Below are 27,091 nucleotides of genomic sequence, written 5' to 3'. Positions count from 1 at the left end.
AAAAACACTGGTGTGTTATCAGCACAGTTTTCATCACAAAGCCAAAACACATGACTGCAGAATTTAACTCTCTCCCAGCCCAAACCAGTACACTTCCTCAACCCCAGCCAATGATCATAACATACTAACAGGCTGTTTTGAGTCTGCCCTGACTCACCCCTCTAAGAAGCATTCAGAAGTTTCTCCAGTTCTGAAGGAAGCTTTGCTAATATCTGGCAGGCAAACAGCAGAGTGAAATCAATAGGGGGAACTGAAGAAGATTATGGCTACAGGTCATTTGTTTACACAGCTTTGCTGGTGACCTGACTAGGGGAAAGTTAATATAAGCCTGCAGTTTTGGAAACCAGAAAATGTTCCCATGTTCAAGGAGTGCAGGAGTCAGAGCCTGTGAAAATGGACACATTGGAGGAATGTCCAGGGGAGGGATATTTTAGCTTTCCAGTGTTAACCATTTTATGGTGGGTCAGAATACAATCCCTGAGAAAGACTTCAGCAACAAACCAGACCCCGCTTGAGGTATTCTGTTTCAAGGGAGTTTAAAATTTAAAAAAAATTCCTTTTTTTTTTTCCTTCTTAGCAAACTTCTACAAATAGGAGATATTATTTAGATACTGGAATTTTAATTAACATCTCTATCCACACTCCTACTGCATTCACTGTACCTCTGCACTCTCACCATTCTCCATCTCTCCAGAATGATCACATCCTACTATGTTTTTCAGAAGTCTACATGAAATTTCCTATCACAAATATTTTGCTGAATATGAAACATCTGGAATGGACAAGTAAAGCAGAGTTGTTGTCCCTTGTATAACACACTGTGCAATCATCCAATAAGTTGGGACTTGTCTTTGAAAGTCATCGGGGAAAGAGGAGGGATGTGATGGCTAAAACCTCATCAGTGACTCAAAGAAGATAAACAAGGACCAGGTGTCCGTGTTCTCCACCAGTACAGGAATTAGAGACCAACAAGCAAAACTAACAGGCAGATGTCTTAAACAAACACAAGGATGTGGTTCATTAACCCACGCACGGTTGAGCTGTGGAGCTCCTTGCTGCAGGATGCTGTGGATGCTGGAGATGCAAAAGGGCTCAGAAAGAAACTAGGCAAGTTGTCCCCAAAAAAATCCATCAGGGATTATTGGAGCTAAAAATACTGCCTCAGAAAGACTGCATGCAACTTCATGAAACTCCATGCAAAGCCTTCCAAAGTGTCCAATGGAAATATTATATATTTTTTCCCTATTTTTCAGTGCTTTTTTTCCTTTTTTTTTCAGGTTTATTCATCTAGCTGGATTGATCCAGCAGTCTTTAAGCATTTTTGGCCTATTTTACTGTTTAATTTCCCAGCAGGATTTTGGTACTCTTAGTGAAACAAATTTTGCTATTACCAAGAGAGTGCAACAAAAATCCACCTAGCAGGCTAAGAAATCTCCATGGAGAGACAGAAGGAATGATATTCCTATTGTTTTCATAACTCATATGCCAGAGGGTACAAGCTGCTGCATAAGGCTGGAGAAATTTTACAAACCAGACATATTCCTCCAAGTCCATCAAGAGACCTGAAACACAGAGCTGCAGACACAACTCTGCAGATAAGGAAGGTACTAATCCACTTATTGCCAGACACGGGGCTGTTAGGGAGGTAAAAGAGCCACCTCAGAATTCCTCTCTTCCCTGAGCATCTGCAGAGGACCATGATCATGAGATGCTGCACTGGTTGGGGCCAGTCCAGCCATTTAAACCTGTCCTGCTACCCAGCCTGGAAGGAGGAGCCCTCCAAAGGGTTAAGGGATGTTACTGGAACAGTGATGCTGTTTTGGTGCCATATGTTCCTCATCGTCCCACTGTTACCAAGGCAGCTGCTGGAAGAGGCACCTGCACGTGGAGCAGCTCCTGCTGCAAGTGCCCAGGGACAAACCTGAGCCTCTCTGCCTGCCAGGAAACACAACACCAGGCATCCAGAGGGATAAATATTATCCAACCATCACGCCATTTCCATGTCAGGGAAATCATTGCCATCACCAGAAACTGACTGTAAATCTTCAGCTCAACTTTATTATTGCTAAGAGAGTTTTGTTGCCCTGCTCTTGGGTTGTTCTAATCCCTGGGTCTTGGGGACCACAGAATCTTGGATAATGTTTTCCTCACTGTTGTTAAACGAAGCTTGCGAGCAGCTAAGTGCTCAGAGATGAGGCACCTCTGATATTTTGGTTGCTCCAGTATCTCTGTGCTGCTCTCTGAAGGATCATCACCAGGCTTCCATTCTCTGACTTTATGTCTTCCAAGGAAGAGGCAAGTCACCATACTTAAAATGCTTGGTGGTCTCCACAGGGAACAGTATTAATATCGAATGCAGATGTCTACACTGGAGCACCATGAACCTCTTTGCAAGACCCTTACAATTGTTTATTCACTTGATGTGAAATTTCAAGGTTTTGAAACCAAGCATCATCTGTGAATGGCTCCTTCTAGTCCCACTTCATCCCGAGAGGAGAGCAACTGCATGGCACAGCACATCACCTCTCCAACAAAATAACTGTGTGGGCTGGATTAAGGTGATCCCTGGGCTGGGATGGCTTGCAAAGGTTAATAGCAGAAAAAGAAAAAACATTTGCTGAGGAAATCTAGAGGTCTCAGCTTGTTCACAGGAAATCCACAAGTAAAGGGGGGAAACAAAGGGGAAAATTCCCTGGGAAATTGCCTAGATTTCTTTATTAAGAGAACATGGTGTTGAATATCTGATTTAAGTCCCAGCACAGTGTGCTCTTTCAAAGGGCTTGGTTTTGATGGGAACTTCATTGAAACAATATTTTTTGTGCTGGAGGGACTAAGGAGAAAGACTCAGGTGCCTGTTTTAGGCAGCTGGGAGGCAATAGGCACTGGTGCTGCACAGCCAGCACATACAGACATGCTCTTCTGACACCAAACCATAGCAGGGACCTGAACCAGGCTCTAGAAAGGCCCCCTGCTTGCTGCTGACCTACCTGAGCTACCTCTTGACACCCTGAGGCCTTCAGACTTGCTAGGCTTATGGTTTGAGTCCTGTTATGCCACAGTGACAGGGAAAACTGTGCTCTGAACATTCAGGCAGGGCAGAGAATTGAGCATTTTCAGCTGAAGAAAGCATTACATGTCACAGGGAAACATTTCGCAAGCACTGTTTTCATTCCAATGCAGAAGGAAAACAAGACTGGAAATCCCAAGGTTGCCCACTGTCCTGGTGCAGTGTCATTCTGTTTTTCTCTCATGCAAAGGCTGGAGTTTTTCCAGGAGCCCACCATTATTCTGCAGCTGTATTTGCACACATCCAGGTCATACCTGCCAGCTCCACTTTGTCACTGTGAGAGCTGCAGCTGGGCAGCAGTGCTACCTACTGACTAAAATGCTCTAACTCTGGAGAAGGAGCCCACCTTGACAACCACTGAAAAGTCATAGAATGGTTTAAGTTGGAAGGGACTTTGAAGACCATCTCGTTCCAACCCCCTGCCATGGGCAGGGGCACCTTCCACTATCCCAGGTTGGTCCAAGCCCCGTCCAACCTGGCCTTGATCACTTCCAGGGATGGGGCAGCCACAACTTCACTGGGCAGCCTGTTCCAGGGTCTCATCAACCTCTGAGTAAAGAATTTCTTCTTAATATCTAATCTAAACCTGCCCTCTTTCAGTTTGAAGCCTTTCTTCCTTGTCCTATCACTACACATCCTTGTCCAAAGTCCTCCAGCTCTCTTGTGGTGCCTTTAGGCACTGAAAGGAGCTCTGAGGTCTCCCTGGATCCTTCTTTTCTCCAGAATGAACAGTCCCAGCTCTCTCAGCCTGTTTCCATAGCAGAGGTGCTCCAGCCCTGGGTCCATCTTTGTGGCTTCCTCTGAACCTGCTTCAACTGTGTCATTCTTACATGGGGAGCCCCAAAGCTGCAGGTAGAGCCCCATGAGAGAGGACTGGAGGGGAAAAATAAAGAATGGTGAACTCTTAGGAGCTCCTAAAGCATGACATTGTGTGAAGAGTCTAAGTAACACTGCAGAATTGTTTAATTAAATCATGTGGGCACAGTTGACAGAGAGGCAGAGTGTTACCTCCATGGTGAGAGATGACATGGGATCAGGGTGAGAACAGAGGATCACACAGTCACTGTAACAGTAACTGTAGGAACAGCACAGCCATTGACTCCTGCACCCATCTCAGGTCGCCAAAAAAAAGAGAGACGGAGTAAACTGCTTTCAGACTTTCCTGCTCAGGCTGTGTCAGTCTGATTCTTGCTGCAGGCTGGACACAGTTTTCCCAGCAGGGACACAGCTGAAGGTCTCCCAGATGACCAGGTTGAACTTCTGCCTGAGACAGACTTCAGGCTTCTGGACCCAACTGGGACTGAGCATCCCACCATTCAGGTGTGGCTGTTGACAGCCTCACTGATAACAAACCAATTAACATCAGGGCTGGAAGCTCTACACAGACTGGAAATTGTGTCAAAGCCACATGTGGAGACCAGATCCCTGCTTCCCTTCCCAACACTGCACCTAGCCAGGTGGGCTGGGGGACATCAACCCAACGCCAGCACGCCCAAGGAGCAATGCAGGTCATTCAGGATCTGTCTCTTAGTGTGGAAGAATGAGCATAATGGGACCTCCCAGACCAGCCCATATTGTCCCCAGTTCATCATGCCGTGATCTTGGATCACAAAGCTCACTCTTTCTCGTATGGTGTCCCCAAAATGCAGGGGCAAACCCTCCAGTCTTCACTCCCACTTTGCACTGATGAAAAGTACCACGGGCCAGTGCCCAAAGCCAGAATAACTAGGGATCATAGAAACACGGAATGGCTTGGGTTGGAAGGCACATTAGAGTTGATCTAGTTCCAGTCCTTCTGCCATGGGCAGGGACACCTCCCACTAGACCAGGTTGCTCAAAGTCCCATCCAGTCTGGCCTTGAACACTTCCAGGGGTGGGGAGCTCACAACTTCTCTGGGCAACCTGGATGTCCCAGCACTACCAGACTACCTGTACCAGGAGACCATTGCAAACATAGCCCTCTTCACTGGCCAGCATTAAACAAATGACTACTCGCTAGAGCTGCCCTGTGCTCCTTGGAAATCCTTATCTTTGGGGGTGGTAGCAAAACATCCATGCCCACAGCACATGTGGTGAGGCACAAGCTCTCCCAACACCATGTTTTTCTCAGCACACATATTTCTCCCTCGCTGTGGTCTCAGTGTTGGGAGCAGAGGGCAGCGTGTGTCTGTGTGTTTGTGTGTTTTTGTGTGTGTCTGTGTGTGTCTGTGTGTGTTTGTGTGTTTGCACACAGCTGTGGAGAAAACTTTGACCTCAAACACAACCACTGCTGCCGTGGCCAAGGGAGTGATTTGTTATCACTCACCGACACTTAAGCATCAGCAAACAAGCCTGGAAAACGCCACGGGCTAACAAACCACTCCAGATCCTGCAGGGAGCTTGGTTGCTTTTACAATGCTCTGCCCTGCTGCTGATTCTATTAAACACTGAGCCAAGCTGAGCACTTCAGAGCAGAGGATTTTCGATGCAATCAAGTGCAGGCAGCAGCATCCTAGAGGGGCAAAACAGCCAGGCTCAGCCTGACCTTTCAATCCTGGGTGACTACAGCTACAACTCTGCAGCAGGATGAAGCCAAATTAGTGATTTTTCAGAAATGTTTTGCTGATAACAGCAATCACTCTAAGTTGCTGAATGAATGCAGGCACTGGTGCCCCGCTTCCCAGATAAAAAGTGATTAAAGTCTCCTTAAGAGCTTCTAAATCTTCTCTTCAGAAATTCCATTAAGCAATCTAATTAGCTAATTCTATTAACTGATTAGGTGATATTAATTAGTTAATTTAGGGGGGAAATTTATAAAGCTATCGAAGGAAATACAGAAAAAGGAGGGGGACTTTCGACCAAGAGCTTCCTTTCTTCACCCCCACAGCGCCTTAATTAGAAATTTTAATTAGCCATATGCTGGGGGTAGGGAATCTCTAATGGACCTCTGCTCTCCCCACCCTCTCTCCTGCTAGTCATGCATCTACTGGTAATTCATGGTGTCCAATGCAACTGTGGAGGCTGGAGGTTTGGCTTTTGGGTATGTGTTCTTCTCTTTTAGTCCAGGCTGCACTGCACAGTGCACTAGATTATTCATTTAGGAGATTAAAAACAAATAAAAAACCCCAAAAACCTGGTTCTTAGGACAGAGCACCACAGGGGGACACTGAGCAGCTGCCTGGCAGCCTCCAAAATCATTTTTCAATTTGCAACGAAGGCCCTGGGAAGCTGGCAAGTGCTCCTCATGCCAGATTTACAGGGGAAGATCTCCAGGCTGGGAAACCCCAGGCTTTGGTTCATACCACTGCACAGTCTCCTGCCGGAGCAGGTGGGTGGCCCGTGGGTGGTGTGAAACAGGGATGAGCCAGTCCCCAGGCACATTCCCAGAGATCCTGGGTGAGGATTCAGTCCTGGCAGCTTTCTGCAGCATTGACCAGATTGGAAACTCGGCCACCATCACCACTGATACCATGATTTCAGCTCCTGATGAATACTGGCACTGGTGCAACTGAGCTTGCAAATCCTCCTGACCCGGGAGGACGTACAGGGCCTCAAACGTGCCAGGACGGCTCCCACTGTATCCCAGGTACACATGAACCCAGCATACCAGTCTGTCACCAGTTCCACATAGATCTAGCAGGGGGAGGCAAGAAATCTCCCAGCAGCTGCAACGATTTCTCCTGACAGGCACCCACAGAGGAAAGGCTCAGCGTGCTCCGGGCACCTCTCTAAATATCTGCTCCACCACTGCTTACAGTGTCCTTTCTCCAAACACAATGATTCATGAAGGAATGGGAGTGGAGACCATCACCATAGGGTCCCCAAGGTCTCAGTGAGGGGTTGAGCTAATTGCATCCCAGCTGCATAAGTAAGACCCTCACATTCATTAGCTTTAATAACCCAGGTGGGCAAGGGTAGAGGTTGGGGAGCTGCAACGTGAGGAACAGGGTCAGTTGGTTGTGGAGAAGGATGAGGTACTGCAAGTCAGAGACCTTGTACTTGGATCAGGAGCTTCTTGGGCCAGAGTTGTCTCATGCATCACTTCTGCAGCACCACAGGAGACCCTACTCTGGGATGAGTTCTGTCACAGAGCAAATGCAAATGTAGCCTTGGACCGTGGTGGCTCTGTTATATTAATGCTGGCAACACTTCTGCTAAAAGCATTAGTGCTGCTGCCTGCCTCCTCCCACACCCACCCATAGCAGGTTTCTGAATCCAAGAAGTGACAGCTTTTAGTGTAAATTTTGAGGCTTTAAGCTTTCCAACTATGCCTGTACCATGCTCTCAAGTCTTCCCCAGCAACCATCAGGTTCACAGGTTTTCAAAGTGGAAGGTGAGGATTTGTGAAATCCCAGGAACTGGGGCAAAGCCCCAGGGATGATGTGACTCAGCCAGGAGCCCTAGCAGTGTTACACTGCACTGCCTTGCATCCTGATGGGAGATGAGGTTTGTGGGTGTCCTGGCAGGGAAAGGAGCTGCCACACATTCTCCAGGTTCCTGAAGTGACCTTCTCTGCAAGGCACTTACCTCCTTGCATGAGACTTCATGGCTTTAACCACAAATTCTTCCTGCAAAGTGGAAGCTGCACCTCTCACCTGTGGTGTGAGCAAAGTGATTTCCAAGCTGCGCTCCTGCTCCATCCCAAGGCCATCTCGAGGAACACATCAGTATGGAGCTAGGTTTGGACTTCATCTGAAAGTACTAAACATTGCAGAGGCTGTCTGATGAAATCAATTTCTGGAGAAAGTGGTTTGGTCCAAGACAAAACACTTAGGTTTTAACAAATGTATGGCAAAGTGACTGTTTACTGCCTCTTCTGGCTGGATGCTGAGGGGTCCCAGGGATTGTCCTGTTCAGAGGGGGTAAGTCCACAAACATTGCTTGCTAACAACTCGGAGAAACTCTTGGTAGGAGATGTAGTGTACACATCCCCTGTTTCACATTGCTTTCTTGAAGGTACCAACCGTGCCAAAACAAGGAGTTCCATGCCCAGAATCCAACAGGGCTATTTGCACACTCTTTTATTCCCAAGGGCCAGCATGCCATGCAGTTCAGATCTCAACCACTTCAAGATCTTCTTACCACTAGGCTGGGAATGAAATAGTCCAAAGAGTCACTCAGTAATAAGGCTCCTTTCCTTCCCAGCTCCCTGCTTTCCTGGGATCGAAGAAACAGTATTAGCAATAATCAGTGATCTCAGTGTTGGCCTGAAACACATCCCTATCACTGAGTACTATCAGGTAAACCTCTGCTGCCCAACCCCCCTGCCTCCCAAGATACACCCCAGGATGCTTGCAGACCTGGGGAGCAATGTCCACCTCCAGTAACCACCCACCTCCCTCACCCTCCTGTCACTGTAATGGCAACAGTCTGGGAACAACAAGGACAAGCACAGAAGAACTTTTGACCTGAGCAGCACAAAGTACAGGGTGGAGAGCTCTGGGGCTGACCCCACTGTGAGCTATGAGCATTAAAAGCCTGAGCTGCATAAGGGAAAGATTCAAGCTCAAAATGTCAAAACTGGGCACCAAAACTGATCTCAGTTGCATGCAGAAAGCATCAAGATGTTTATTACTATTTCAACCCAAAGCTGTTATTTTTTACCCTGTTTCTTTATTCTGTGACACAGCCAGTCTACACTCCTATCTAAGTCTGCTGAATCTTATTTATTATTTCACAGCACAGATTCTTTTCTTCCTCACAGTCTGAGGGCACAAGGAGACTCCAGATGTGTTATGTCCAGTCTGCCTCATCGTTCTTATCAAGAACACAGAAATAAGTGCATTTTTTCCAGTGGTGTGTAATTCCAACATCATCCCCAATAGAGGATGAAAAGTGCAATTGGTTGAAAATGTTTCTCACATCTTTATGTCCCACTAAGAGCTGGACCATACCTGTAAAACCTCTGCTGGGAAGTGCTTCACATTCTCTTTTCTATGGAATGAATGCAGGAGGGCAGCAAGGATGTGCAGCATTAAGTTTAGGTTATGGAAGTTTCCCATGCAAGAAGAGACTGAAAGGCTTTGAATTCTTCCTCTGAACGGAAAGAATTATCTGAGCATATGAAATTAGAGGCTGTAAAACTACAAATAAGGGAAATATTAATATTAAACAGTTGTTCACTATTTGCCATGCCAGAGGATCCAGGAATGCTCCTAAAATTTGCAATTGAGCACATTTTAGACACAAAAGTAAGCATGTTTACCCAGCGTACAGAGTCCATCCACAGAACTCAGTGCTGAAGGATGTTGTGTAGGCCAAAATCCTGTTTGAAAATTCAAAGAGTTATGGTGGATATATCGACCAGTGGCTACTGAAAACCTTGGTCTGGCAGAACCCTGCGGCTTCAGGGGTGCTCAGCTGCTGAGTACAACAGTGGACAGTTTTTGGGAGAGCCTGGAGAGGGGACATAGTGGGCACCGTGGGATCACTGCCCTACAATCCTCTTCCTCTGCCTGACCCAGAGCCAGACCATGCTAATTGCAGCTCAGTGTGTACTTTTGAGAGGATCCCTGGAGCAGCAGAAGTTGGTACTAAAGTTCAGCTGTAACAGGAGCTTTGTTTAGCGGTGCTGGGACCAGAAGGTCAGCAGCAGCTGCTCTGCCAGGCTTTAACGCTTTGTTCACCTCCACGCACTCCCCGTGCAGAATTTCCTGTTCCCCCGGCAGTGCAAGGAAGAACCTCCTTTTATTTTGGTAGTGCTATTATTCATCAGTCTTAGCTCTGAGATAACGCCGAAAGGCCGGCCTGCCTGCAGCTCTGCTGGGCTGTAACACAGTAGCCAGCAGCAGTTTCTCGCTGCTTTTTCTCAAGCAACCCCAGTGGCACCGGGAAATTTCGCAGCTTGTGTTTTTGCAAAGTGCTGCTCAAACGTCTGCGGTTCTCCGGAGGCACGGGGCTGCACCAGTGTCAGGATATTTAAATCAGGATAAACCAGAAGTACTCAAAGTCCCACGTTGCAGGAGATCAGTGTAGCCGTGCAGAGGGTTCAACTGCTGTTTCCCAGTGTGGATTCCCACCCAGTCTGGATTTTCCTGAGCATCTGCAGGGCTGGGGAGTGCATGTGTTAACCTGACATAAGTCAGGGAGAGTTCAGAGGTGACTATAAACAAGTAGAGGAATCTATAGGAGGCCATTATGTGGAGTGACTCAAGCACACAATGGATATCCAGGAGTCCTGTGGCTGCCAGACCCCATTCTGCACCCTGGCACCACCCTGGCTGCACCAGACAACAGAGTGGGTATGAGCCCCTTTTTCAGTTCTGAGTACATAGGGAGCAGCAGCACAGTTTGCACCTATCCCTCTAAGATGTTCTTGTCCTTCAAAAAGGACAGCCACATCATTGATGCCTGATGCAGATGACCCCAGGCTGTGATAAACCCCAAACTATGCTTGGGAATCACCTGGGAAACGCCAATAGGGCCATGCCAAGGGCCGTCTACCAGCACAGACAGTCCTGTGCTGCCGCGGGAGCCCGTGCTCAGGACCTGTGTTGTTTAGCAGTCGAGATGTTCCTGATGTACCCACCTTCCCTGGCTGCTCTCAGCCCTAGAGGTCTCCCCCCAGACCGGTAGCACATGCATTTCCTGCAGCTCCTGAGCAGCCAGCCCAGCCTTGTGCTGCAGCAGACCTGCCAAAACCTCGGCTCAGCCCCCACAGCCCTGCTGCCCCCGGGGCAGCGACGTCTCCAACTCTGGCAGCACGCCACGTCCTGTGCACATGGCCAAGGCATCTTGGAGGAGATAAAACCACAGCTTCCCAAGCACTCACCCACCCTGCCAGGCCTAGTGCCACGTGCCTCCCCGCTGAGCTGCTCTCTGGGTCAGGTCGTCTCATATCACAGCTCTTCAGCAGCCCCTGCCTGACCATTCAATTATAGTTCCAGGAGTTATGGCTTTAAATTATGCTACTGGGTAATGGTGATAGCCTCTGATTCTCCAGTCTTCTGGTGAACAGTTGTGACACTTTGACCAGAAACCTCAAGGAATTCCAGTTGCTTAGAAATTGCCCACCCTGCTCACTGGGGTTTGCTGGTGTGAAGGTTCTCCGTAGCTTTGCTGTTCAGTGCAAAGCTGAAACAGTGCGCTCAGATGAGAGCATCATAATGTTGGCCACATCACACACAGGGTTTCTCATATCACAACCTGGCAGTACTCATTGTCACCTCGTGTGTCAGCTCTGGGACATCCGTGCTTTTCTGTAAAATGCTGGAGCACTCTTTGTTCCCACTCAGAAATGGCTTGGAGGACTTGGACAGTGCTGAACCATCAACATATCCTGGCTGACAATATTGCACAGGACTTTGTGGAGTACATGTCACAAGGAAAAGGCTTTCATATGCAAGGATGCTTCAGCATCTTCATTTCTGTCTAGATTCATGTCATGAGCATTTATTAGGACAGACTTCCATGCCAGCAGTATATTAGGGGAAAGAGGTACAACAGAGCTGTTCATAGGAGCAGCTCCATATAAGCATCCCGGCCAGTCTGGAGAAGCTCAAGCAACATGATACATCCACAGCCATGGGGTCCATGTGCACCTATACCCCAGTGGGTCTCCATCTGCCCACAGATGAATGTAAGGAAAAAGCCTTTTATAGCTGAGGAAGCTGCTTCACTCTCTGAAGTTGCAGAGGGGAAGCAGGATCACATGAAGAATGATGAAGGCACCTCCACCAGCTCCACCACAAGCAGCTGTGGCAGTGGGAATTCAGGCTCTGACACTTCACAACATACCAGACCAAATTCTCTGTGGAGGCAGACAGAGTTCAGCTCCAGCAGAGTTACACTGGGGGTCAGTTTTGACATATCATCCGTGAAGGACAGCAGGAGAAGGCAGATGTCCTTATCTGGTTTGAACCAGGCTGTGGCATCACTGGCAATCCCTGAGGTGATGTAGACCCTTGGGCCAAGCCAAGAAACCTGATTGGTACTGCACCCTCCAACTGTTATTGCACTGGGTCATAAAACCTGCTTCATACACCTGCTTGTATCATCCAGTTCCATGGGGAAAACAGCCTTTCTGACCATCCCCAGAGATCGGTTTTGACCTGATGAGTGAAGCTGGCCAACCCTTGTAACTGTAGCTAGTATGGTCAGCATTGGCTTCCCACTCCTCAGGATTTGTTCTTGCTTTAGCAGTATGGGTTTGGAGCCTTGCAACTGTGCTCTCCTTCACTGTTCAGTGGTCAGCAAATCCTCAGAGAGATGCAAGCCACAAGAAGCTGCAGACATACCTTTCTGCATGGGTACTTAAGGTGACCAAGATTAGCTCTCATAACACCATGGGTTGGGATGGGAATACAGCCAGGACTGAACACAAGGACCTTTCTTTCACTATCCTCCAGAAACAGACAAGGAGACACAACCACCATTTGCAAAAAAACCACCAAAAGTAAGAGGGACCTTTCAAGAAAATTTCAGGAACAATAGTTATCTATACCCAAGTCAAGGTCCCTGAAATGGACTGTGATGCCCATCATCATCAGGTAGCACTTATTAATGTCAGTCCCTGCCAGGACAAAGCTTGATCCTCTGTGATCCTCAGGGCAAGCAGCAGAAGACTCAGGACCAGACAGAGGTAGATTGCTATCCCACTCTCACTTTTTCATTCTTCCTTTTCCCTGAAATCCATAGGAATATTTCCACGATGCAGCAACATTAAAGGGAATATGATACTGCAATATCCTGTGGAGAGGCAGCTGTAAGTCAATTATGAGCTACCTTTAAGCCAAGAAAAAGTCTCTGAATTTAAGAGGAGAGACACCAATGAAGTCCTACTGGGACAGACTCTACAAATAAAAGAAAGAACATTTTTGCACAGTTTCTTTTGAAAACTCAGAAGAACAGTGCTGGGCAGGAATAAAGCTTTCTCTGTGATTCGCCAGAGGACTCAAAGACTCCAGAGGAAACGTACCCTCCTCCAGTAAATGACAAAGGACCAGCTCTTCCCCTTTTCTCACTGGTTGCAGTGTAGTCAAAGCAGATGTGGTGACCCACCATAAGTCAGGGTTTGAGTTGGCTGCAGCAACCCAGCATATGGTCAAGTGTTTGGTCACTCCATGTCCCAGTCCTTTCCAAGAGCTGTAGGAAGGCTGTTTCCCAGCAGAACCTTCAGCTGATCCCTTCGCTACAGGTCCTTCTCCTCCCCCTCGGCTGGCTGTATTAAATAATATCAGGGACATCTGCTGTCTGTTGTTCTTTTTCTTTCATCCCTTCACCAGGCAGAGACCAGCCGGGCAGGAACTCCAGCTCCCTTGCATTGTTTTGGATCTCCCTCAGGCAAAGAGGTGGAGAGCAGGGCCCCAGGTCACATCCGACAGTTCCTTTTAGCAGCGTATTATAAATATTTGGGACAAAAGCCTTCTGGATCTACTCAAACAGGGCTTTTGCCAGTGTAGAAAAAGACACACATGCCAGCAAAGTGTTTTGTTTAACTCTGTGTTCTGGCTCTTTCCTAACTCACCAGGTATTAAGAGGAATGGGAGGTGACCTCAGGCCAAGCAAAGTCAGTCTGTAGGCTTTCCCACTGGAGTCATGGGTAGGATCGAGCCCGGAGCCTCACAGTATCCAAATGTGGGCCAAGAATTATTAATGCATTTGCCCTGTTACCACCGGTTGCAATGGACCACTTCACTTTCCTCCCTCTGGTGCAGAGTTCAAGCCCCAGTCAAGAACTTCAAATGAGTTTTCCAACTCTTAAGAGCTCCAGAATTCCTAAGGGTTTGGCAGCAAGGAAAATACCGCACACCTCTGTGCTTCAAAACTAAACCATGACTCTTGGATTCCCACACACCGCTTGCAAATAGGCAAAAGAAAAATAAATAAAATTGCTCCTTTCTGAGAAGATCTGGATGCAGCTTCTTACCAGACACAGGTGAACTGTCATGGTACTGGTTTGGATAACATGATTGGCCTCCTATAGCCTGGATCCAGTCTGGCAACCTCAGGATACATCATTCCTTCCAACAAGATAGGTTAAGGGAGCAGAGACAGGGAGCAGATCCCTGTGCATGTACCATGTCCCTTTAACAACCAGCATCAACCCTCCCAATAACTTCTTCCTGTTGTCTTTCCATTGGTGAGATTGTAAACCTACCTTGTACCTTGTATGGCCCTTGTCTTACTTGTTTCCCTGCCCCTGTAACATCAAAGACATCCCCATAATTGTTGGCAGTGCAATAAGAGTGCCTCTTGTTGCAGGGCAATTGATTTCACTGTCACTGATGCAGACAGCATCACTGGGGACTGAAATAACTTCAAACCAGCTTAATTGATTAGGCAAAACAGCTGAAATGGATATTAGGACCCTGTATGGACCAGAAGTATAAAGGCAAAAAGCATGGCAAAGCACATGAATGCCAGCCTCCAGCTGTGCTGAAGGGAGAGGAATGAGGGGGAAACAGGGAGCTATTTTCCTCATTTTATTCAGTCTCAGCTTCACAGAACTGGAGAATAATTTGGGTTGTCAGTGACCTCTGGAGGTCTGTAGCTCAGTGCCCTGATCAAAGCAGGTCTAGGTTCAAGGTCATCTCTAGTTGTTCAGGGCCTTGCTCCATTGAGTTTTGATTACCTCTGGAGATGGAGTGCTCACCCTCCCTGGACTTCTCTTCTACTACTTCAGTGCTCTCATGACCAACATGCTTTTCCTCACGTTCAAAATGAATTTCCTAGGCTTGTGCCTATTTCACCATCCTTTGTTATGCACATCTTCTTAATATCCCTTCTTTAGGTATCCCTCCTTTAGCCAGCTAAACACAGCAAAAATCTGCCTCCTCCTTTTGCCTTCTCTTCTCCTGACCCCTTGAACATCCCCTTTGACTCAGAGTTAAACACTTTTCTTTGACTTCTAGAGAGAAAAGCAGCAGCAATTACTGCTGGATTTTGGTAGTAGAGGTTGATGTCACCTCCCCTTCCAGCCGCTCTCTACACTTTGCTTTCCAGCTGAAGCTGTTCAGCAATTTGCAGCTGAACGTGTAAATGGGCTTCTGATGACCAAAAGTCCCATTTCTCATCAAGCTGAATATTCACTACAAAAATGTACCCAAGGAAAATCACTAGAAATTGGGTTCCTTTGAAAAATTTCACCCATTCTCAGCATCCTCCCCCTCAGCTCTCCTGGGTGTTAAATATTAAAGTAAGGAGCTGCTGGCTTTGATACAGAAGTAGTAATTCTCTGCCTGAGGTATTTCCTTTCCTGGCTCTCCTCCCTTTCAACTCAGAGTGATTTTATTTTTATTTTTAATTCTGTAGTATTTGCCTATTTCCAACACCTCCCCCACGTGGCATGATGTCAAATCAGCAGCAAGCAGGCCAGCAGGAATGTATATTCCCATTACCTTCAGCACTAGAGTTGAAGTTTTTAAGACATAGCCAGTAAATTCATCCTTCTGCAGGGTGATTGCTCAGCAGAAGTCCCTCTTGCAGGAATGTCACTGTGTGCTTCCCACAGCAAGGCAGCCAGAAGGTTCCTGCTGTTACCAGCAGATGGTTGGAGGGTCAGCCACCACAGTGCCAGGGCTTTCTGGATGGCTTCACTGCAATGCAGGTAAGCACAACTATTGCTACGTGTCTGGGAAGAAAATGTAAGGCCACAGCCACAACTGGGGAGCCCCTCAAAGTGCATTTGGAAGGGTCACCTCTGTCAGGCCCAGCGCAATTACCTGGGAAAGGACAAGCACTTTCCAATTATCCCAAGCCCTGCCCAGCTCTTGGCCTCTCTGCAATCTTGTGTGGGAGTGAGGTCTGCAGGACAGTGTGAAATCTCCCCCATGGAATTTGTGTTGCTTTACAAATGCCTTCCTTTTATTACTTTTGTCCCATAACAAAGGCTAAGAGAACAGCAGTACGTGGTCTGTCTGAGCAATGAGATTTGTTTCACAGGTGAAACAAATGATCCAAGGACCATTTCCTTAACCCACCAACACATGAATGAAAGCACTTTAGTTTCCTCTTGTTTTCCAAAGAAACCAAATCCTTGCCTGCTACAACTCAACACAAGTGTTATTAGATCAGCCATCAGGAGATGACCAGACTCAAGGAACCAGATAAGAGGACACTGGAGATACCCACAGAGGTGTTGTAGGACCTAATGTTTGTTACAGGTCTAAACTTCAACTGGCTTGAATGAGATAAGCATATATAATTCTGGGCCCTGCTCCAAGACCTAGGACCTGATCTTTTCCTGTCCCCAGTGACCCAAAAAGAGGGTACTTTCTGTGCAGCTCTCACACAGAACAACACTTATACCCAGTAAGTAAGAATATATACCCTTCTGCTTCAAAAAATTGAAGTGTTATGCACGAAAAATTGCTTTAGGAAGGGAACTGAATGTGTGAAGACTCTGAACACGGTCATGGGAGGCAGGTTTCATATAGATGTATGAGCTACCATGCTTGTGGTGCCCTGCAACACTTTCCCTAATGCTAGGGACAATGGTGATCTATTTATTTCATTACAGACCTTTGCTGTGTTTTAAGCTCCTGCTAATTAGAAATGTCTGCTTCAATTGCCATTGTAACACTGATTTAGTTTCATGTAGTTTTAAGTGGACTGAAATGTTTCCATCTATAATATTCCTCTCCTGTTTGTCTGCAAGCAAGAAAGATAAATGCTGATCAACCTGACAGATAAATCAGACACAACTAAGGTGAATTATTTAGATCAACTAACATTTATCAGGCAGTCATTGCATATTCCAGCATTTCTGGAGTGTAAGATAGCTTTCCTGGACTTAAAAAAAAAAAAAAAGTATATTGCTTGATTGCAGAAACCTGAAATACATTTCTTGCCATAGGGATTATTACAGGTCTTTGCAAAACAAATTTTTATGTCTTTAAAAAGCCCTGTTGCCACATATTTTGTAGCAAAAGCTGACAGCAACCTAGCAGTGGAGCATCACCTCTATTTTCAGTCAACTTCATCAGCTTCTTCTTGATCTGAGATCTTGACCCACAAGTCACAGTCTGATTGAGAGGTGGACATGCAGTCCCCTCAGCAAAAATGTCCTGCATTTCCACACCCAGGTGGGCATCTTCCCTTCTTTGATGACATCCATAACCCTGGGCAGGGATTATCTAGAAAACAAGCCCTTTAAACGTAGGCAGCTGAGTGCCACTGTCTACACATGAGCTAAATGCCCAAGTTCTTCTATTTGGGAGCAGAGATCTGGGCCTTGGTTTGGTTGTTCAGTTGACACTTGACATGTCTGGAGATTGCCAACACACTTGTACACAGCTGGCAGATGCAACCAAGGAGCTTTGGGAGACCCTTCTGGGGCAGCAGCTGGAGTCCATACCTGAGTCTTGAGACTATCTCAAAGACAAAAAGGCATTACAGGGGGAAGGGAGTCATGACCCTCCCCAAATCCCCAGTACATCCCAATGAACATAGGGAGCAGTTCATGTGCTCAGCTAATGCCTGTCTATTCTAGAGAAAGATGACTTTCCCTCCAGACTCCCCTGGCTGTACTGAACGACTCTCCACCAGCTACAGTGGTGGAGATGCCTAGACCTCATTTGGACACCCAGCGTTAGATGCCAAACATTTCTTACCTTGATTTCATGCCGAATTGCCTCTTGTGTGCACTGAATCAGGTCACATCGCCCTCAAGTGGAGAAAGGCACGATCACAGTGAGCAACGCCAGCCAGCGATCACCCAGATGCTGTTTTCTTTTGAGGACACTAAAAAAAGCAAGGGATCTACCCAGTCCTCCAGGAGAATGTGTGCTATGAAAAAGCTTGGTTCCAAGAACACAAAGATTTCAAAGTACAGACGAAAAAAGCTACAATGTAGGAGGCCATAATTCATGCTGTCGAGCCACCACCATAATTCAGCCACCTTGTACAGTTCCATTATGATACCATCTCACCCAACTCAACATCAAACAAAAGGTGGTACCAAAGCCAAGAATATAATTTACCTCTCCTGGATACCCACACTGTGCCTTTATCACAAGAGAAAGTGTTTGCTTTATGGCCTGATTCACCGTCCAGCCGGCGTGCTGAGTGAGCTTGGGCCCCTCTGCTGAAATATGCAGAGTCTTGTAAAAAGAAATCAAAATAGGAGATCAAACTGAACTGATGTGAACAGCCAGACTTCTGGCAGCTTCTACCACCAGGGTGCTTGGCTTTGAAACCTTACTATTGTTCTTGGTTGGACTTTCTCCAGGTTAAAACAAAAACAAAAACAAACAAAATAAAAGCAACTGTGTAAGAACAAGAGCTCTTTTATATGGAAATGTACTGGCAGTGCCCACTTGTGTCTAAAGAAAAATCTGAACCTATAGATGAATGTACAGCTCTCTACAGCTTGGAGGAATGATTGGTGGTAGTGACAGGTAGTTATCTCCTGTTTGGAGGTATTGCCAGAGGACAGGACCCTGTGTGCTCTGTTTGCTTGCTGGATAGAAGAATAATACTGGAAATAAAATGTTGTGAATCCTTCACCTGGCTCTGGAAGGAGAATTCTCCAGCAGCAGCAGGCAACCTCACAGGATATGCAGGAAATGCAAACCTGGGATCCTTCCAGACAGGTTCACTAACTGGGAAGTGATCTTCCTTGCTTACATACTTTCCTCTTTCTACTCTATTTCTTACCCCCAAATCAGGGGAGAGCATCTCCTGTGGAGGTGGACCAGTCGCTTGAGATTCTCTTCCTCTGAGTCTTCTCCTTCATTCAATCTCACAGTTTATCCTGTAAAGTTGATGTTCAGGCTGTAGAAATGGTTGGTCACTCTACCAGAAGTGAGGGGCACAGACATATTCCAGGTTTATAATAAATTTTTCTGGCTACCTTGGATATACCAGGAAAATGGTTGGTGTCAAGGGAAAGTGCCTTCTGGGACAAATCTTATCCTCTTAGATTCACAGCAAGCACGTTTCCACTGTAGCATAGCCCATGCCTAACCTTTTCCCAGATTCCCTTCTAATCTCAGCCTGGAGCAGCTTGTGTGCAGCCCATTTTACAGCACAAGGACCTAATTACATTCTCCAGCTGTGCAACAGATTCCTGCAAAGCAAAATAAAGGCTAATAATGTGCATTTCTTAGCTACCACTCTTGGACCTCTTGGAAGCAGTCCATGGCTCCCAGGCTGACAAGTGGTCTGAAGGATGCCTGCACCCTTCCACTTTAACCAAGAGAGCTTTTCCTCTTTCATCCCTGCTCTTCTTATGCATCAGGCCTTCCCTTTCCACCCAACTTCTTCTCAGATTGCTAATTGCCCTCCAGAAAGCACAAACAAACCCATGCTCTGCTGCATCATATCAGCTTTGGCAGCAGCTGATGGATTTTTCCCCTCCCAGTTGCAAGATGCCTGACAAATGTCTTCATGCTCCTACATCTTCATCCAGTGAGCCATTCCTCTGGGAAGGCACGATCTCTTGCCAATGCAGAGAGGAGCACAGGCACCAAAAGGGGAACCCAGCAAGGTACAGTTTGTCTGGGAAACAAACCAGCTTCTCTGAGGGTGGTGGTGAGCAAGGTCCCCACAACAACGTCACCACAACAGCCAAGACAAGGAGGGATTTAAATACTAGAGAGAAGAGGAGCAAAGCTCTCCAAGAATCCCTTGCTCATCAAAACCAAAAGCAATCTTAATGAGAAATGCAGGCCCCAGGCAGTCATAGCAAGCCTTTTTCAGAGAGGTTCATATTCTATCCCCTACAAAATTTCATGGAGCATTTCACGGCGCGTAAGGGATCATCTAACTTTATCTCTCCTATACAACAGGCTGGGAGCCAGCCCTCTTTGGAGCTCGGTGATATAGATTTGGAAACAGTTCTTTGCTGAAAAGGAAGCGACAGTGCTGCAAGCTGTGGCCAGCAGCTGGAGATACCAAGGCACCATAACCAGAGGTGGCCTCCCCACTGCAGGATGCTGGGGTTTGGGGCTATGCCCTCAGCTAAGCCTGGATCTTAAGATAATTCTGCCAACCAATCTCTTTGGCAACAGTAGAGCCTGGATGCAGGTGAAGCAGAGCTGCAGGGCTGTCTGAATGAGAGCCAGCCCAAGCATGCTGGACATCGCAGTTCTGGCCCAGCTTTGCTCAGCAACCAGAGTGGAATGAGTACAAGTTGGACCTGGCATGACCTCATCAATCTACAAATGATTACCTAGAAGTGCTTTACACCCTTTAGATGCCCTGTTTAAGCCTAACTCTTTCAGAGACCTCAGCACAGTCCTTAGCATAACATCATCTATGAAACAGTACATATATCTATCTCTCTATATATACTGATATGGACATCTTAGGGAAATTTAGCATGAATTTGTCTGGCCAGTAGGTAGAACCTGAGAATGTCAAAGGTGTGAAGTGTTTGGGGCTTTTCCTGGGGAAAAGGCTAAGAGGAACAGCTTGAGTGTCATGAAGCCAGGAAACAATTTTTTCCTTATTCAGATTAAGACAAAATGGTGTGATTGTAGCCATCTGTTTCAGCTAGATGAGGATATTTTTAATTATTTCTTAAGAAATAAAAGAGGGATCTGATGGCCCAATTGCATTCCTGTCCCCAAGCTGGCATTCATACAATGTCCTCAAACAGCAGATGCCCCAGCCTTGCATGAAATTTAGTCACAACACTTATGCCAAATTTCTAGTAGTCAGTTTCCTTATTATCCTTTAAAAAAACCCAAACCAAAATCAGGCAAAACAACACTACACTTCCCTTTTGATTGTGAGCTTATATGTTTCCTTGTTTTATATTGAGTTTATTTCTATTTGTGTTCACATTTGCGTACAGTTCCTGTCAGTTCCACGTAACCTTCCCATGCCATATCTGCCTTGCTTTGTCCTTTGTTTGCCTATTGTAGTAACTGATTACATTGCTAAGGAAAATTTGCTTTAATCTGTCATCATGAAAACCTCATCATTTTGGGGCAGGCTGCCTGAATTCTTGTGAATGGTGATCTAGTGCCTGTGAATCAACAGACCACAGTAATAGGCAAATAGAGGAGACTTCGAGCATCCTGAGGATGCTGAGACCATACAAACTTATTTGAGCTGTGGCTGAGTTAGGGTCAGCACCACAAGAAAATTCATGGTTTATGGGCTCACCAGGTGAAACTTGCCCTAAAAAACGAGAATGACTCTGTGACTTTCCCTCTGCGCCCTGCTGTGTTCCCCTTCAGGTGCCAGCATCTCGCTTTCCAATGACTGAGGGTTGGGCTTTCACCATGGGTGGGCTCAGGCTTGAATCCCACATCACAGTGGCAACCCTCTCATTACACAAACCCTCTCCTTCTGCCAGTAATGACAGGAAAACTGACTGAAACTTTTCCTCCCCCGGTTTCCAGTTATCTCCCGAACGAGCCATCGGGGCCACCCATGCAGGACTCCCTGGGCTTCCACAAAAGTCACGGAGATGTGCTTCCACTCCCTGTAGGTGTGAGCTCAGCAGCAAACCAGCCTTGCTGACTCACAGGCCCCAGGATGGCTCCTCACCAGCTCGCTCCAGATGAGTCACCGTGGGTGAGTCATACCCTGCATCTGCAGTGCATATTTATGGCAGCTTTGCATTGACCGTGTCAGCAGGGAAATTGTTTGTGTGGGGTAACCATGGAGAGAAAGGAAATGCTGAAGAGGACCGAGAGGTTAGAGATGAGGAAAAACCAACAGGGGAAAACATATTCCACCTCCACAGCCCCAGAGCACAAAAGGAAATATTAGCCTGTGTTGGTTTTCGGTGGAGTTTTTTTTTTCCCTCTCTTTTTTCCATGATGTCCCTAGTTGGAAGAAGCTGGAATGCTGTAAGAAGTAGCCTTGTGGTAGCATCATCAGTGTCTGGAGCCCCTGCAAATCTCAGAAGGAAGCACACTGGCACAGTGGATTCAGCTCTGATGAGATTTGCCCTGAGAACAGCTTTAAGCAGATGCATTGAAGGTGCCAGGCATGTTCCCCTTGCCAGTCCTTTCACCTCACCCCATACAATTCTGTGGTCATTTGGCTCAAAAATCATAACTAAGTGGCTGCTGAGGGCAGACCCCAAAACCTCACTGAGTGTTTCTCTCTCTGAAGTTTTGGGAGAACAAGGGTCGAGAAGGTAGGAAAATTGATGGCTGTATCAGTTGGGTCCTACGAGCTTGCAGAGAGCTCATGTGTGTCTTCTTCCATCCGTCAGGGTGATTTGTACAATCCAGACCACCTTTGCAAGGGAACAAAAAAAATCCCATCATCATCTCATTCTTTAATGAAAGGTGATATGTATTTTTCCAGGAATGGTTCACACCACAGGACTTTTAATAGGTGGTAAAGGACTATGACTTTGTTATTATTATGTGTTTTCATAAATGGTTAGTCAGCCAATAGATACAGCCACCTATAAATATTCCCACTGATGTGCGTCAAACTTCTATTAGAGGTAGTGTTTGTACCAACAATATCACTTTACCCTGTCTCAAACCAATGGATTAGTCATAGGCATGGTCAGTTTTTCTCTTTTATTGTTGGTCTCCAGACCAGAAATGCCTTTAAGCAATAGGTTTTACAAGGCTGCACATCTGGCTCAATTCTGAATGTTATTAATTTGTCCACCTGCCTCGTAGAAACAACATCTCACCCTGCAAACAAGGGGAGGGGGCTGCAATGCTGATCAGGACACAACCCCCTGAGTCCCTGACTGAGAGATGAAGAGGAAAATATTCCTGCACAGATTGAGCCATGAATGTTCGTAAGAAATAGAAATAAAGTCTCTTTTTCACTGCCACACAGAGATGGACTTGTCATCTCATTCACAGCGAAACCCAGCTGAAAACGCTCTCCTGCCAAAGATAGGGTGGATTTTGCTGTTTGGGATTTTTTTTAATCACTTGAAGTGGAGAAAGCAGCAAAGTCAAGTGAACTTGTTTATAGACTTATTTGCAAGGCAGAAAAATCTGTACTTTGCACCGCTGAGAACCAGTGTGCACACAATAGGTAAACACACAATGAGAACAAGCAAGTTTAATTTTCTTTCCAAACAAACTAGACAAGGGAAAGATTATCCCCTCCTTGTGAGGTTTACTGCTGAGTAGAACTGCTCTACCTTCCCTTCGTGGTGTGTTTACCTTAGATTACACGTATAAATTAGGTATGCCAGGGTAAAAATAGCTGCACATCCTATCAGCCTGAAGATAAGGTCCCTTTTCACGTCATTTTTTTAAAATGTACTGGTACTTTTCAAACTCCCTCATGCTGGAACCAGTTTCCAGCCAGTCTATACAGCAGCAGCTCAGTCCCTCTGGGCAACGAGCAAGATGCTGGTGGTTACCAGCTGCAGAGGTAAAAAATGGACCCACGGTGCAGGGACTGAGTGCTGAAAGCAATTTAAAGACATTTAGCAGCTCCCTGGCTAGTGTGACCTCTTCCAACCAGTAACCAAGGTCTGTCTCAATTCCCATGTGGGAGGTACCTTGTTGCTGCTGGCTAAAACTAACACACAACCACCTATGTGTGGGTTTCACAAGCTCCCCAGGCAGCCAAAATCCACAAGTTAGTAAAAATGCCCAAAATTCTTCTCTGCAGCCTGGATCCTGGCATGGGAAGTTGTTTTATTTTTTTTTTTTAAATTACTTTCACAGAAGAAGTACCCTGACACGACTGGCTGTCAGGTACCTCAGAGTACAGAAAACTTGTTGGAGGCTCCTTCTCAGAGCCAGAAAGCCAGGAGCAAATTCTGTCTGAAGAGCATTAAGAAATACAGGGATTAACTTGATTTTTTGGCAGAACTGAACTTACAGCTTGTCTACATGATGATGTTATTTCAAACAAGCGGAGAATGTGAATTAAAGACATCATGGCTGTGCCAGAATGGCTCTGTGTGTGCACTCGTTTTCCCTTTCAAAATCCCTGCTTCTTTCTAGGAGGGACTGGAACAGAATGGCTGTGCCAGGTGGATCTCTGGTGACATCAAACCCTCAGGGCCCCAGGTGTGTGGTGACATCAAAGCCTCAGGGACCTGCGTGAGAAGCACAGGCAATGACTTGCCCTGAGCCCTGGGAACATTGCTGGCAGCAGCAAAGCATGACAAGGTTGAGGGCCAAAGGTTGAATGGGAGAGCCAAAATTTGGGCATGCTAGTGTTGAGCTGTGTTCCCCAAGGGAGTCTGTCCTGGGCCTGGGAGAAGCTGGGATGTTTTGCCAGCCTGACATTAGAACATGGAGATAAACGGATTAAACCACACAGTGTTACTTTTACATTGGACCTGTGTTAGCAGGTTTTTAATTTCTTGGTCTTTGAAACTCTCTGGAGCAGAAGGGCACATCTGAAATGCTACACAGCTGTCAGGTTCTGGAACATCCCAGGTCCTCCTCTCAAACGCTTGTCCATGGTGAGCTCCAGCTGCCCCACTCTCACGTGTGCCTGTCAGATGTAGCTGTGAGGTGCTTTTCCAGCACCAAATCATGGCATTTTTGGACCAAAAGTGAATATCTTCAAGAAAGCAAGTTGCCACAAGATCCCCTTAAAAATTTGTGAAGTCCTGGTGTGATTCTTCTCACCCAAAGTAGGCATCCAAAATAGACCAGAGGAACCCTTCCTGCAAGGAGAGATTGCTTTGTCACCCTGCTGCTCAGTCGGAAAGAGCATGGACTCTCCTCATCAGCAGATAACCAAGGTCAGAGAAAATGCATCTTAGCTAGAGGGATGTGGGGAGTCAGCAGACACCTGGAAAATAGCTATTAAAACAAACCTTTAGGCCCTGTATCTGTGATAGAGATACCTGTTGTGTGTTTTTAAGTCCAGATCCAGTTATCAGCTTCTGAAAATCGAGTGTATTTGGGTTCAGGTTTGGATGAAAAATACATTTAGGTCAGGACCTGGTTTCCTTAAGTGAGTAGTGTATCTCACTCTGAACTTCATTTCATATTTCTCTAAAGGTGTCTCTTTCTTGCAACTGGACAGTGAGTCTCTTTCTTGCAACTGGACAGTAAAGTGAAAATTTTCCTCAAAGAGTTATACTGTTGAGATCTGGCAGGAAAATAGAACACAGGTTTTATTTTTTCAACTGTACATAAACACAGAGATTTTATAAACAAGGAATTGATTCAATTGTTTCCAGAAGTATGAGAGCGAGTGAGAGAGCTGAGATTTAGCTATTAAAGACAATCTCAGGAGAGGGAGGGAATTAGTCTCCAGTTGAGCCAGATATTTCCCTCTCAAGAAATAAATGAATCAAAGTCATGCTCAGTCAGCCAAATTATCCAAGCAGCTGCCAGCATCCCTGGTTGTTGGGGTTTATGTGATTTTGAGAGAGGGATGCAGTATTCTCTCTAAATGGAGCGTCCTGTAGGGGATCAGGACTGCAGAGTGTCCCAGTTTGGGGATTTTTAAATAAGACAAAGCTGGAGCAGCCAAAAGCTGGTTTTTCATTACCTGGTCCAGGGAAATATATAAGTTGTTTGAAAAACCCCTTTCTCCTTTCCAAAGCTGTCACGTGGAGTGTGGTTGCTGAGGTGAGTGAAGGGCTTTGAAAGTCCAGTGTGGGTCTATATGTTCCCCTGGTAGGACCAGATGACACTGGCCTGCTGATGTAAGGGCACTTGAGCTACCTTTAGCATCCCAGAGAATGCAGAGTGATCCCGGACACAGAAGGATAGGGTGTTCTCTGCAACTTGATGCTAAACTCAGTGTTGGGGTCCTTTGCCTGGAGCCCCCACTTTGCAGTGACTCCCAGGTCTCTGGTACAGCAGGGCCCATAAGCATCATTCAGTGGGGGCTTTTCCACCTATAAAAGCCACCTCCAAGCACCATTCACACGTAATGAAGGCTGTGGAGCACAAATTTCCCCTCTCAGCATGACTGCATCCCCTGGCTTCCTTCCCCTGCTCCCTGACTCACAGCCTGAACTCAGCGGTGGGCAGGGGGCCAAGGAGGAGCCGTGTTTAACTCACAGCTCCCTGCAAACCTCCCTGAGGAGGGATTTCTACTTAAGGACGTCGTGAGGCAGCTCCAGAGGCCAACCCTGCAGCAAAAGGCGGCTAGGACCCGGGGGAAGCCTGGCTGCTTGCCCTTTCCTGCTGCGTCCAGCTCCGTGCCACGGCAGCTCAGGTTTCCCCTCACATGCCCTGCAATGAGCTGACTCCTCCTCAGGCGGAGGAACACGGGCGACGTCAAGTGTCCACCCTGGCTCCCTCCCTGATCTCACACTGATCCTATTAGCGGCGAGACGGTGGCAGCCAGCCCTGCCAGCCCTGGGGATGCCACGGGGACCGGCCACGGCCACCCCTCGCTCCACGTGAGCCCGGGAGGGATGGCTCAGCCAGCTGAGTGCCCTTCGCCCTCTCCGCGGGACACGGGCAGGGGAATGTGCCGGAATCCATCGCTGACAGCAAGGCTGGCTTGCCCGGGCGGCGGCGTGGCAGAGCAGCATCTCCTCTCCTGGCACTGCCAGGGCTGGGGGCAGCCGGTCATTGGGGTTTGCTTGCGGCTGGCACAGCTCAGGGCCCTCCCCTCCACTGCCAGCCGTGCCGTTCAGCAGCTCGACGTGAGCAATTCCCCTCCGTCTCCTTGTAAGCGAGGGATCCTCGTGAGTGCAGGAGAACAGAGCCATGCCAGCACCCCTTCTCTTACTTTGAGGGGTCCCCTTGGCCTTTACACAGAGCAGAGCTGGGCAGTGCAAATTGGCAGAGATGGCTGGGAAGGATTTTTGGATAATACCTCATTTTTTGATGAATATTTTGGTTTTGGGTGAATATTTTATTCCCTGGGTGTCTGGCATTTCTGCGCAGATACAGGTGTGTGGATTAATAGATAAACTTGCAGTAAAAAGGGTCTTCTTTTGCAGCAGCCTGAGCCCCTGGAGGAAAACTTTCCCTGTTAGGAAAACTCCCACTTCTGGACAAACTGCACAAAGCATGTTATCCTAGGATTTGTGCTCTGGGAATATTTCTCTGTGCCCTAGGCTTGGTGTTTGCCTGCTGTAGGTCAGATCCCAGTGCAACCATCTGAATCCATATCAGTGTCTGGTTTAATGTGTGGAAGGTTTAGACCCATTCAAATTGAAATAGAAAGAAAGAGGGAGGAGAGAGGGAGACCAAGAAAAACCACCAGTTTTATAAAAGGTTGTCTGAA

Source organism: Lepidothrix coronata, unplaced genomic scaffold (assembly GCF_001604755.1).
Source record: "Lepidothrix coronata isolate B3197 unplaced genomic scaffold, Lepidothrix_coronata-1.0 Scaffold151, whole genome shotgun sequence".
NCBI lineage: Eukaryota > Metazoa > Chordata > Aves > Passeriformes > Pipridae > Lepidothrix > Lepidothrix coronata.
This window is presented reverse-complemented; position numbering follows the sequence as displayed.